Raw genomic sequence first — 14,253 nt, 5'->3', positions numbered from 1 at the left:
ATAGGCTTTCTAACATAACGTATTTTCCACATAATACCCCTTCTGCTGCCTCTGAATGTTCCTTTTGACCTTGGCGAAGGGCTGTAATTAATCTGCAAGTAATGATAGCCTTCCAGAGGCCAGGAGACTCCTTTGCCGTCCTCGCAGCACGAGAGGGCGATGTTGCCGCAACAGACCCGAGCGCTGCGGTTATTCCTGGGCTGCCGAGGGGCCGGCCGGACAACTTCAGCAGGAGCATCTTTGCACAGCCTTATTCATCAACTCCGGATCGCCAGCCTCCATGCCAGAAAAAGGCAGGTCAAAACATGATAAATCAACGAAATGACGCTGTTTCTTGATAGCAAGGCACCCTCCTAAAACCTGATTTAAGATTGTTTTTCTTGGTTTTGAATTACATTTTGTTCTGTCCGGGTTGTTCTAGAATATCCACCTTGCTATAATATTCCAGATGGCTGTCGTCTTAACAATAGATAAGAATTAAGAATGGTAATAGGGGATATTTTATTTAAATCCACTTCTTTATCTTTCATTACTTATTCACATTCTATTATACCCTGGTGCAGTATTCAAAACACTTGAGGATTTAACAGGGGGAAAAATAACCATTTAAAATTAGGATATTATGTCAGCACCTTTCCTAATGGTAAATTTTTAAAGTAATAGTGCATTACAAAAGAGCTGGAGCTGTTTCATATGGAGGAGGATGCCTCCATATGAATTTTACTCAGGTTCCTAATGGGCTAAGAGTTAATTCCAGAAGAGAAAAAGACTAACTTATGTAATTCAGTGGGTAAATGTCACAAGGAAGTATGCTCACAGACCTCATGTTTGCTGCTAAAGTGATACGACTGAGCTGAACCTTGTTAATCACACTAATAATAAACTCTCTTAAAATTATCATAGGAACACAGAGGGAGCGTTACCACGTGTATTTCATGCTACTTCTACTGCTGCATAATGGAATAATGATATTCTGCATTTCCTTTAAGTCTGTTCAAAAAGAGTACTAGTAAGTGAGTGGCTTTGCCTTTTAGATGCTGAACAGGAAAGTGCACATTACCAGCTGCGTAATAGGTAGAGCTGGCGAGAAAAGAAGCTGTAAAACTTTTGCTAAGTTTTTTGATTTGTCGAAGCATCACAGAATGTTTTGCTTAGGCTTGTGATTTCTGTCTAACGTTTCCTAAAGCAAAGGATGCAAAACAGATGGCAAATAGAGGGATCTGGGAAGCAGAATATCCTCATGCAGGTCTGTGCTTGGCTTGATTCAAAACGATCTTGGACACCAATCTCCTCACAGAATGAAGCGATGGAGGAGTGGAGAGGTCACGCTGTACCTCTAACCCTTCTTGCCTGTGCACCAGATATTTCCTGAGCTGGATGGGACCACATTCTCACTTCTTTGCTTGAAAAAAAGACACTATGAGAGAATTATGTTTCTCGAGACCAGATGAGTCTGGGCATTGTTTGACCTAACTTCAAAATATCAGAGTGCTTCTTAGAAACTGATTTGTTATCCCTGGTCAGTGCTGGTGATGCTGCGACATATAGTGAAGCCAGATTTTAAAATGTCAGTATGGTAATGAGTGATTGGGCTGCATAAAATGTTTTTTTTTTTTTCATAGTAGATGAATCTCTTCAAATGTCAGCACAGGGAGGAAACAAGGGTGTGCATTGATGGTGCTGTAGATTTGTTTCTGTTTGATGCACACTGTGTGCATGTTTTACACACAGTGTGTGCATAAAACTAGCCTTCTGTCCATGATGAGTTTTACTGATAGAGATAGGAAGGTAGAAATGCCATTTTCCTTTGTTGCTTGTGGGATTTTAGTTTGTGTGTAAGAAGGTTTATTTGGTTTGTAACAACCTTGCCTAGTTTCAGAAGGATAACTGAATACTTGAAGTAACTAACAGTGAAAGACTAGCCCTTCTCTATCCTGGTTTCCATTTTGCTCTGGGATGGATCCACTCATGGGAAAATTTCTGAGCTGGTGCTAGTCTGTATAGAATGAATTGCTGATCGCTATCCATTTTCCTAAGAGTATGAGTAGATAATGCAACAGCTCAACATATCTCATGGTATTTTACACCTTGATGGAAATAGCACAAGGACTAGCACTGCGTTATAAGCATGGTACTTGAATTTCCTCTTAGAGTTCTTCCCTGGAAGTTAGGATTTAATTTCATTGGAATAGTGAAATGGAAGGGGAGGTGCTTTAACAGTGAGTACTAATGCTCATGTCATGGTGTGTGCATGGGAGATTTTGACTTCAGTGTGTCAGATTTAACATCTTTGCAGTCCATAAAGAAGACATACATTGTTAATGATTTTAATAGCCCCCAGTGTCTGTCTCTTGACTACTTATCTTAAATACAAACTTGTGATTTAGGATCTGTGTTATAAATGCAATAACAGTTTTCATGAATGTCATTGCTCATCTGTATCTTGATATGCATATGTAATACATCCTTCTAGTGTAACAGCAAACTTATTTTATGTGTAAGACTTAACATATTATTCTTCAGTGTAAACTAGAATTCAGTGACAGTGTGCTAAGATGAAAAAATATCTGGACCTGTATCAAGAGGGAACTTAAAAATATTAATAATCAGCCAAATATAAAATATATGTTGGAAAAAGCCTTCCTTTTTGTTACAATTGCTCTCTTACAGAAGATACAAGGAGCTGATTGTTGCTGGTAAGTCTAGTGTAGCATGTTCTTAGCAAGGCACTGGGTATATAGAAGGAAACAACCCGTAACAAAAATATAGATTCGTTTTACTTAGCATGCACTACCTGAGCATTTTTGGAGCTCAATGGAATTGCAGGATGCATATGTGTACCTAAAAGCCTCATCAGGCTGATTGAAACATTTATAAAACACTCCTGATCAATGGAGTGAAGATGACATGAAATATGTTTTAAGGGGAGATATTATTATCTGTTAGAATCAATACAAATGTTGCAGGCGAGTTACTGTTTCAGAATATGATTTGTTATGTTGAGTTATGCAGCCATTTTCCTTTCACTGCTATCATTTAGCCATTTGTTTAGCAATAAGAGGGAAATGTGGATTTCATGGTTGGCCTTATTGAGATGATGATTTTTCCTATTTTTTTTTTTATTTGTAATATGTTCACCTTACTATTGCTATTGTAAGGGAGCAAGGAAAACCTGTCATTTTTTCTTGCAGTTGGATTGCATTGCTCTCTGGATTTCTTTCTTGTTTTTCTTCAGAGAAGAACTGATGTAAGATGGAATGCGAACAGTTTTAGTGAATGCAGGTTTCTGGACACCTTTTATGCACAATTAAAATAACAACTAACAAAAGAATGAAAATGGCTGTTAAATGCTACGTTGTCATCACCCAATTATACCTGGAAATACTGTGTAAGAGAATTTCAAAATGATGGGCAGGATCTAGAATGTCAATGTCTTTCGAACCCAAGGCTTAGCAGTCAGAATTTGCTCTTCCCACTGGTTTGTTGACATGTCATGAATTATTTATCTCTTGCATAAAGGACCTCTCATCAGTTCTTTTATCTGTTGAGTTTTGAGTACAACTCTGTTTTGCTTTGTACAGTTTGTTCAGGCTGTGTATGCTGGGGACATGTCCATGTCTTCCGTCAAGAAAGCTAATCAAGGTGGAGAGAAATTAATTTACGCAGGTATCCTTAGAAGGCCCTGACAAGTGTGCTTGTTTGATTTGTATGCACACATGCAGCTAATCTAGTGTGTCCAAAATGCCTACCTGCTGTGTCCTCATGAGTCTAGCATGCTCTGGCACTGGACAAGGATAGGTATATGCAGCCAAATAATTATTGTATATACATAATTGTATAATTATATATAGCTACTGGAAAAGATGTGTCTGCATCCTTGACTGCATATGTGAAAACAGTTTTGTCTGGTCAGAGTGCAACTATGGATGCAGCAATACAATGCAAAACTGTTTGTTTTCAGAATGTGCTTCTACAAATTTTGCTGTTGTTTCTAATTCATTTTTCCCAATGGGAAATGGGCAGCAGTTTCTGTAGGTGTACTTATGGAGCTGTGATGAACAGCAAGATTTCTATCATCATTGTAGAAAACGGAGTTTGGCCCTCTGTATGTCAAATAATTGTTAATGTTGTGATGTGAACATGGCCAAAAAGGATTTTTGAAAATCAGCTTTAAGAAAAAATCAACCCTCAGTTACATTGTGACCCCCAAAGATTTGACTTTGGATTTGTATGGAGATGATGGGAGCTTCTGGTGTTGGGGTGAAATGAGGGAGTTGGATATGAATGGGATGGAAGCTTTAGAAGGTGTTATGAAAAGAAGGTGGTAGTCTCTTGTGAAAACACTTAGTAAACAGGTTACTGTATTATGGTCATGGTTACAGCTGAGTTTCATTCATCAGGATGGTGATTCAAAGCAAAGTTCCCATGGATGCTAAGTTTTGTGTTCAGATTTATAGAAGTCATTCTAGGAGTTATGTTACTACTTTTGCTGTCTGATACGGATGAGATTAAAGCTGTGATCTGTTTACAGAGATCTCTGGATTTCAGAATATAATTAAAGTTCTCCTCTTGAAAGATTTTATAGCAAAAATGTTTGTTGTGAAGTTTATGAAGTGCCCAGTGCTTATTCCCAGTGACTAATGTGTCTTACAAACTATCTTAGCACGTAATGTAATATATACATACAAGACACTAAACTGCAAAGTTATATTCAAGCGAAAAATGATGGTTTGATTTTCATGATAAGTTTGAAGGGCTGTAAAATCTTGTGGAAAATGCTTATTAGTATTCATGGGTTTTGCCCAGAAGACTCCCTTGAAACATTAAGTAGTTTTTGGCTTTTTGTCATTTTAATCATGAAGTCAGTGTGTTAGCTCAGAGCTTGGACAGGCTAAATCGTGTGTGGAGGGTCTCTGGGGTTATCAAGATAATAATGTTAATAGAGGGTTTGTAGGCCACTGCACAGGGCTCATTGGTTGTACTCTGTCTTCAAATTGTCTTCTGTTTTTTGCAAGAACATGTACATACTAACAACAGAACTGATAGCATCTCTTCTTTCTACGCTGCTGGTCACTGCATCCTTCTACCACGGGATGCTTGAGCTTGGAGCAGTGTTTGGTTTCCATGTGTAATTCTAACAGTCCATGAATTGAAAGCAACAAAATAATATTGGCCTTTGCAGGGAGAAAGTGCTCAGTTGTCCGTGGCATCAAACACCTTACACAGCTGCTGCCACTTATCCTTTGCTTTTCCCTCACCCATCCTCCTCCTTGGCCTTTTTTTGGTTGTTTTATGGGGCCCTTTTTCCCCCTGGTAATCAACCCATTCAGACCCATCTTCCTTTTTGGGTCTTTAACTGACTTCTAAAGAAGGAAACAAGAGATTGCTTTGGGAATCTCACAAGGATAGGCTTTCCAATGCAATTCCAGTCTCAGATCTGGTTGATAGGATTCATTGCAGCCTTTGCTTGGTGCTGTGATAGCAGTAAGCTAAAAGTTCTTGGCTTCAGTGCAAGTGGCATATAGTTAAGGCATCCTAAAATAAAGTATTTTTAAATGCTTGGAAAAGAAATCCAAAAAAAAGCCTTGTAAAGATAACAGCAGTCTGAATAAATATTTAAAATAATGTCGGAAGGGTGGCTTTACATTTCCTTTTTTGTCTAAATTATTTAGAAAATCATCTACTGTATAGCTTTGAGTGGTTGCTATGACAAATATCTAGGTCAGCTGAAGGGCAACATGAAAGGTTTAATTGGGTTCATCAAAACTGAATGCAAGGTTAGAAGTTGTTCATCTTCTGCTGGGGTTTCTATTTTTTTCTGGCAGCCATATAACCACTGCAAATGGGATTTCTAGCTAATATTGGAAAATATTATTAAAAAATACTTAACATCACTTGAGATGGCAAGAATTCTGCTATCCTTCTTTATTTAGAGCTTGTTTCCCACCAGTGATACAAAACTATTTGTCATTGTGGTTGTCTTGCCCCTGGTTTTTATGAGTTCCAAAAAATGTATCTGCCGGAAAGTGCTACTTGACAACTGAGATGGTGAAGCTGGCAGCGAGCTCTCAGGATAAATGTGGCTCTGGAATGACTTGGCTTTTCCCGTGGAGTGAATTATCCAAAGTGCTGAAGTCCTGTTAACTTGGACTGGATTTGAGGCTATTTTATGACATAAGTGATTATAAAATGAAGATTTATGTCCTACTTTAAATATATTACTTCATGTATATATATATATATATATTTAATCTTGGATCACTAATTGTTTAATTAACAATGAGTAAAAATACAGTTTTCCATCTGTGTTTTGCAATATTTAAAAAACAAAACCAGTTCCCACACAAATTTGAAAATTGACAGTAATAATAAATTTCTATGAATAAAAATGTCCAAGTTTTCCATCAGCGCCTGGGTTTCATTTGACCAAATAGTGAGGATTATGAAACAACCAGAAACATGCAATTTTCTGAATGTCTTTTAAATTCTTGCTAATGTTGTCCTTGGAAAGAGAAGCTGCATTGCAAATGTTTCTGAAGTTAGCAACTGTGTAAATGCACACTGTTTGAGGTATGTGGTAAATGAGGTAGGCGTGTTTATCTCCCTCATTTTACTTCTTTAATGTAAATTACTTTCCTGAATATACTTTTTGCATACACAGAGCAGTACACAACAGATGCTTCATACGCTTAACTAGGATCATTTAAAAAACAAAGTGTCTCTGAAAAACCTGTCCCTTCCTTGGCCACCAGTATTTCGTTTGGCACTGGTATCGCCTCTCCAAGGAAGTTCATCCAACAGCAAGGCAGGCAGGCACTATCCCAGCCCTAAACCAGACAGTCAGGATAATAAGCGTATAGCTGTTCGTCGTATGTGATTCCAAGCTTATAACCAAGAGGAGTCTTAAGTATATTAATATGCAGACAAAATACTTAATATTATAAGGGGGACTTTGTCAGGGAAAGAGTATCCAGGTGTGCCACGTGGGCTGCCAGCTATAACTTGCTCCCACTGATCTTATAAATAGTCCGTGACTTGTTATGTTTTAATTCAGAATACTTTAAAGGGCAACGTATCAATATATAACTATGTATGTCCCTATATGCTCTTTCAGAAACTAACTTTGGCAGATGCTAAAATGGAAAGCAGACTCGTTGGCTCCTCTGACAGAACCCGCTTCTGCATCGAGTTTTGTATGTGCCAAACGAGCGTCAATAAATAGTGAGAGCTCTGGAGGAAGCTCTTGGAAAACAGAGAAGTACACTAATACAGGCTGTTGTAAAAGTACCCCTGGTGATGAATGGTTAGAGTTTGAGAAGTGATGTCTGAACATGCACTTAAAGGTGGTATCACAGTGCATACGAATTGCCTCTACATATTGTTAAACAGGGTCACTCCTCACTTACTGCTAAATTTTAGTCTCAGTATTTACTTTTCTCCTTTTATAAATCATTTCTACCCTCTGCCTCTCTGCTTCCTGCCAATTTCCATACCTGTCTACTTTTTTTTTGAGCATTCTGATGCATTTTCTGTGTTTCTAAAGTTCTTTTTCTTCCTGAGAGAAGAGTTATTTTTTCTGCTGGAATGTACACAAAGTCTCCCAGAACCATTACTAATGTAAGGGTTCATCCCTTGAAAATAACACTGCAGCGTGCTAACACAGACTTCTTTCCTGCCTTGGAATTGGCTATTGTTTGTTGAGCACTGTCAACACACCCAGCACTGTGTAATATAAAGAAAGAGTAGGAAAGGATTTCTGCCCCAAAGGGTTTGCAGTCTGTTAGATGCACAAAACAGATTAGATAATGCTAAATATGGCACCGGTCAGATGCACAGATTAGTCTGAAAATGCCACAGATCTTTTTAATATAACTTCCTCCTTTGATGGATGTAGCCTCTGTTTTAATGAAAGTATAAAAATACTCTTGGCTTCCCTGAAGACTTTACAAAAAGCTACATCTGAATAACTGACAGGTAGGATCTATCATGCCAAGCTTAAGCTTATTGCTAAGCCAAAATATCTGATAAGTTGGTTTGCCTACTGGCAAAGAATTAATTGGATTTCATACTTGGAGTCCTTCCTTTCGCTCCATCATTATTATCATAGAGTTACAGGAGGTAGAGATACAAAAGGCCTATTAAGTCATCCAGGCGATAGACTTTGCAAAGCCTGGCTTCTATTACGCTTCTTTTTTTATTTGAACTTCAGACCTTTCTTAATTTCATTTTGTTATTCCTAATTGTATCTAGTTTTTGCCGTCCTAAATAATTCATTTTCCTTATTGGCATATATATCCTTCAAATATTTACAGGCTGCTAGTGTGTCCCCTGGAAAGTTGTTCCTCAGCCAACCTTTATGTAGTTAACTTTTAATGTCTGCGTGTAATTAATCTCTTCAATCTCCACTTATCATTTTTGTTGCTTCTCTAATAACTCTCTTTAATGTGTTATCTTTCTGGTAATGAGGTGTCCAGAGTTGAATGCAATATTTCATGTGGCTGCACCAGGGCTCTGTGGAGAGGGACTTTCAGCTCTCTGCTCTGGGAATTGATGCATTTGCAAATGCAGACAAAACCCCTTGAGCTTTATTGTGTTGCTTTGTGTAGCAAACAGGAAACCAATTGATTCAGATTACAATGGCTTTGTATCATTTCAGGTGCTAAAGCGGTATTAGATATGTTTCTCCATGCAAGCGTGAATGGAATCATCTGGATTTTATATCTCCACGAGTGAACTGTATTCACATGAAAGATTTGTTTCTTTTATCCCCTCTTTATAACACATATTTAAGGCTGAACACACAAAGGAGGTGAAAATGGCACTGAGGTGACTGGCAGTGCCCTGCTGGTGATCTCTCCTTTTTCCATCTGCTGGCACCCTCAGGGGGCACATGGTTGGGTTAGGAGTGTGTTTTGCTTACTCATTATGGTTTATTAGCACCAAATTGGATATGTTGGCAGTGAAGAGGTCCCTGGGGACGTGGCAGCTAGAGGAACCGGTGCTCTGTAGGTGTGCCTGATTTTCTTGTGATTAAAAATAAATAAATCCTCCCACTTGGAAAAGGTCGGGGGTTGCAGCCAGGAAAAGGCATTGGGAAGGATTATGAAACAACAAACACGTTGGGGGACATTTAAAACTCAAGGTGACAGCAAATGATCTGAAATTGGGTTTGGTATTATTATGAAGCAGTAAAGAACTAAGCTTGCTATGAGATATTCATTGCTTTTTTCATTTCTAGCTGCCTGCGAACAGAACTGAACTCAGTCCAGTTAAAATTTTAACAGAAAAGTGCAGCTGCTGATCTGAGGGGGAGTTTGAACTCCAGGCACCTGGGATCCAATTTGTTTCAAACACTGGACTTTTGACAGCACCTTATCTTTGTTGCTTCTCCTGCAGGAGCTGTGAGATCATTTTCTGTTTGTTTGACTGATTCAGTTTAGCAGCTGGTTTATTGAACACTGAGGAACTGACCAAGTTAAATTAGTAAGGAGCTTGTTTTCCCTTTTCCAATCTGCAAATCAAACCCGTGTTTGGACACACAGACCTGCCAGGGCTGTAACCTTGGAAGGATTTTGGACCCGTAACTGGTTGCATCCACTGCTTAATTTAAAGCAGCGTTTCCTTTTGTATCCAACTTTGGGTAAACCTATCTTCCCCCATATATACACAACTCATTAGAAGTTGCTTGTTTAGTGAATTAATACCATTTTGCAGTGTTCTTTTGTGCTTTTTTAAAAGGACTTGCTTTCATTCGAGCTGAGCTTTGGTATAAATACCATATTAAAATTACTATGAAGACAGCTTACCATTTCCTAATAAAAGAAATACAAAGGTACAACTCTGGTAGGTTGTAACTTCTTAAATAATGTTTATGTCATATGCTTTCAGAATCCACAGTATGTATTCTCACATAAAGCATCATTTGGATGCAAATAAGCATGTTTTACTCATTGCTATCCAAAGAAAATCACTTCTTTCTTTTAAAGATTAGCTAAAAAGTGGAAGTGCAGATTAGGACTGACTAAAAGCCAGGCTTTGTTTTAGTTAAAATGGAAGATTAAAACTGTCTTACAGAACAATGTAGGAGGTTGGCTTGCTCTTCAGTTGTGTATTTGATGCAGTGGGATTTGTGTGTTTAGCCTCTGCAATCCTGTGCAGCAAGGCCTGTTGTCTAAGGTAACTGGCAGGAGGAATTGTTCATGTACTGCTAGCTTTGGTACCTGAGTGTCAGTGGAAAGCGTCTGACCAGTCCCCAGACTGACAGACTGTGGTCCTTGTTGTCATGGCTTTAAGACAGCATGTTCCCAGTGTCTGGGGTAGAATCCCAGAATCTGGCATAGTTGTTCTTCAGCATTTAGTACTCTGTGAAGTACCTACTTGGAAGCAGATTCTGATTGTGAACAGGAGGAATGGTAGGAGGTCCCTAGTATTTTATTTTTCTCTAATTAGGAGTAAGTCTACCTTCAAAGCGCATCTCCAGATAAATACAGCAGGGAATTAAACCTCTCAGCTGTCCCTAGTCCTTGTTTTCCTGTGGGCAATCACAGTCTGCCACAGATGTGTAGGCATGTATCTTTCCCAACCTCCTGACAGGTTGAGGACAACTGAGATGAACAAAGAGCAAAACCACTTGCCTCGTTACAGTCTAAGGTTTTAATTTACTTTTTAGCTTTTTAGTCAGCCTGGCATATACAGAATTTAAAAGCAATGCATTGAAGCAATGTACAGTATCATTAAGTCTCAAACTGCAAGGTGTGTTCTACTTCCAGGCTTGATTTGGTGCATCTGCTGTGGGACACGCTGATGTAGGTAAGGGAAGAGGAGCCTGAATTAAACTAAACTGAGAAGAATTAATGCTTTGTGAGCAGAGCATCATCATTCTTCCAAGTTTCTGCAGGATTTTTAAAGCACAAATTAATTAGGCTCTCAGCCCCTCTGAGATAAAGATCCTTTTACACAGGGCTGAGGCCAGCGCTGCCTGTCTCCTCAGCGTGTGCCAGGCAAACGCTTTTTCAGCGTCTCTCACAGACAGCCTCATGTGGCTTTTCCTACCGGTCCTTAAAGAGTTTTGGAAGACTTGACCTGAAAGCACTGGATGCTGCAGTGCTGATAGCTGACCTCTGGACATAGACTACCACCATGTCACGTGTATGGGCCTTGTGTGCTGTACCTGGGGAGAACTAGTGCCTTGGAAGGAGATCTGCAGCAGCTGCTTGGAGCGAGCTGGTAAGAAAGGCTAAGGTGAGAGATGTATTCACAGCCTCATGTCTCTCCAGAGCTAAGTATTTTGCTCTGAACTTCAGGGAAATGTTTCTTTCCATTTGAGTTCACAGCCTGCAGCCCTCTCCTGTTTTCCAAAGACCCAGGCAGGCCTGGTTCTCTTTTATAGGCAGCATTTCATTTCTCTTATTACCTGGAGGGATAGACTGACAGATTTGACTTCACGGAGAAAAATCCAGACTGCCAGGGAAGGTTTACTTCTCTTTGTCTCTAACCAAGACAACAGACAGTGATATTTCGTGGTGATCTCTCTTTCCTCTCTAACAATCAGTGGAACAATTTGAATAAACTGATCCCTGAAATAAAGATATCGAGCATTATGCTGCTGTCAAAACAGGGGTACTGACCTTGGGATGCTTTAGGTGATGGTGGAAATCAGAGTTTGGGGAAAACGGAGGAGGCATGTTGAGTGGTTTAGACCCCTGCCAAAGTACTAGGATGATATATATTGTGTGTCCTCAGCGAGCTTGTGGAGTAGGTTACTTTTTAGTAGAGAAGAAAATGTTTGAAATGACTTCTTTGTATTTTGCTGTGAACTAAATATATATATATATTGCCTCTTGGTTAAAAAGACCTAACAGCGTATTGTGCCAAGTCATTTCCATAGAAGGCTTTCTGGAATGTTTCAAGTCTACAGGTTTCTGAAGTCCTTAATTATTTCCAGTTTAACACTCACATGTTCTTAAAACATCAAACAACTAGTAGAAACAAAAAGTAATGACATACAGAATAGATTTGCAAAAAGTTATTTTTCCCCCAGACTTTTTCTTTAAAATATTTTTCAAGTTTGTTTTTAAAGCGAAGCCTTTCCCCATTAATCTCTAGTGAAACATCATCAAAACTTACACTACAAAGAACTGGTAAATTACTTTTGAATCTGTTCCATTCTTGCCAACTCTAAGTCAGTGCTGTCTATCATTTTTGCTAAGGAAGCATTGTATTTCTTATGCAACTACCCTGACTTCCCACCTACAAATAACTGCAAAAATTACGGAATAAATTTAAATTATAATGGAAAAAAACACTCCCTGTAAGGAGGACGCTTTTAAAATAAGACACAGGACTTTGATATCTGGACAAACTGCACAACACTCTTCTTCACCCCTCTTGGGAATTTAAGTTCCAGTATTCTCAATAAAACCAGTTAAACTGCACTAAAACAAAACAAAACAAAACCTTTAGTGATGAAAGCAGAAGGAAAAGTGGGAGAGAGGGAGGTTTGTCTTAACCACAACCACATCTATCCTGAAGACAGTTTTTTTTTCTAGTTAGGGATTTCTTACAAAAGCCTGTTTTAGTGACTGAGCAAAGAGGTCACAGCTTTCAAAAGGTCCAGTATGATTTGGAAACTTAAGTCATATACTCAGAACAATTTTGGCACTTCTGAGCATCTCTTTGGAACTTAGTGGGGATTAAGCTCCTTAGTACCTACATTACTGAAAAGGAGAAAAAGCCTCCTGTGGAAGATCTTAAACTTGGTTTTCATTCCTTTAGTTGCTACATTTCACTCATATGCCTTTGAGTGACTTTTTAAAACACTCTGGAATAACTTCAAAGATTACTTCCAGTATCAATCTATTCTCTCACTGCTTTCCCATTTGTTCCTCTGAGCAAGCAGGAGGAATGTAATTTCTTGTAATTAGGAAATTTCATGTAATTAGGAAATGGGGACTTTGGACTACTTCACTATTCTGAAGTATCAGTTCTTGTCATCCAGAAGTTTTCTAAATCTGAAAAGGTTGCTAGCACTGTATCAGAAAACAACATCTAAAGATTTTTTCCCATCCTACCTTGTTACTGTGCCATTTAAATTGTCACATAATGGTTTTGTAATGTTCCTGAAGAGGAGAACAGTACAATTGTTTCAAGTAACACAAAGAAGTCCTTTTCTGTACGTCATTCATGTCTCAAATACTTTTGGCTAGTTATGAAGAATGTATAATTCTGAACAAACAAACATCTCTGTAAAAGTTTTTGAAGTTTTTGAGAATCTTAAACTATGTAACTGGCATTTTAAAGAATTTTGATGGACAGTGTGAAGAACAGTGTCTAAGAAGAAATGAAAAAAATGAAATTATTTAAAAACCTCACAGGAAAAATATTGTAACATACTTTGTTTTTTTTTTCTTTATTTTATTTATTCATCATATTATGTTGATGATGTTGTCTGGTGTTTGTTCAGGCATATTGTACCTGTGAAATGTGATCTCTCCCACGTATATTATCAAGTGTTGCCTTTTGGGAGCATTTTATTTACCGTATGCAGTCTAGCACATTTTGTACCAGTTTACTAAATTAAATAACTATTGTGTTTACTATTTTAGTCTTTTTAGTCCAATAAATCCTCATGAAAAATGTCTTGAAATACCTTTCTACGGAGATGATTCTAGCTCTGTAGTATATTTTTAGTTTTGATTGCTTAAATGAGATTTGCAGCAAAGTGAATCTTAGGGTTCTACTGGTTTGCTGATCCGTAATGTTTATCCTCTTGCTGTGAATTTTTCATCTTCTGTGAGGCTAACAGTGGTGTGGTGGAAATATTAATGCTGTTAACAGTGAAGGATGAACATCTCAGAAAGTAAATGACCTACTGCAGTCAGTCAGTTTCGTAAGAAAGGAAAAAAACAGGACTTGATTTTTTGATAACACTTTCTTAAAAGATAAATGGTTTCTTAAAAGAGTGGCTGTCATTATCATCTCTAGCAGATTGTTTCTAAACAGATCAAGCATTCTGTGAAGTATTGAAGTCTAGCATTAAATTTTATCAATGAGGGATTAATTCTTGATTTTTTTTTCCCCAAACTATAAGTTAAAGCCTTGCGCCACTGATTTTAACTACGTAATATGTAATTTAGGGATGTGTGTTGAAGTCAGTGACTCCTGAAGAGAAATAATGTCAGGGAAATGTTTTTTTCGCATCCAAAAGGTCTTCTGCTACTATAGTAGCCGGGCAGTCGAGTGACTTCTAATAAG

General features: G+C 38.2%; 1 protein-coding gene across 10 annotated transcripts in view; it reads left to right on the top strand.

Annotated features, from left to right (window-relative positions):
- DISC1 (DISC1 scaffold protein) overlaps positions 1-14,253 on the top strand; it is a 200,414-nt gene that overhangs the window by 115,181 nt on the left and 70,980 nt on the right. The gene's annotated exons all lie outside the window — the stretch shown is intronic.

This window comes from Aythya ferina, assembly GCF_964211825.1.
Source record: "Aythya ferina genome assembly, chromosome: 3".
In the NCBI taxonomy this organism is placed as follows: Eukaryota; Metazoa; Chordata; class Aves; order Anseriformes; family Anatidae; genus Aythya; species Aythya ferina.
This window is presented reverse-complemented; position numbering and strand designations above follow the sequence as displayed.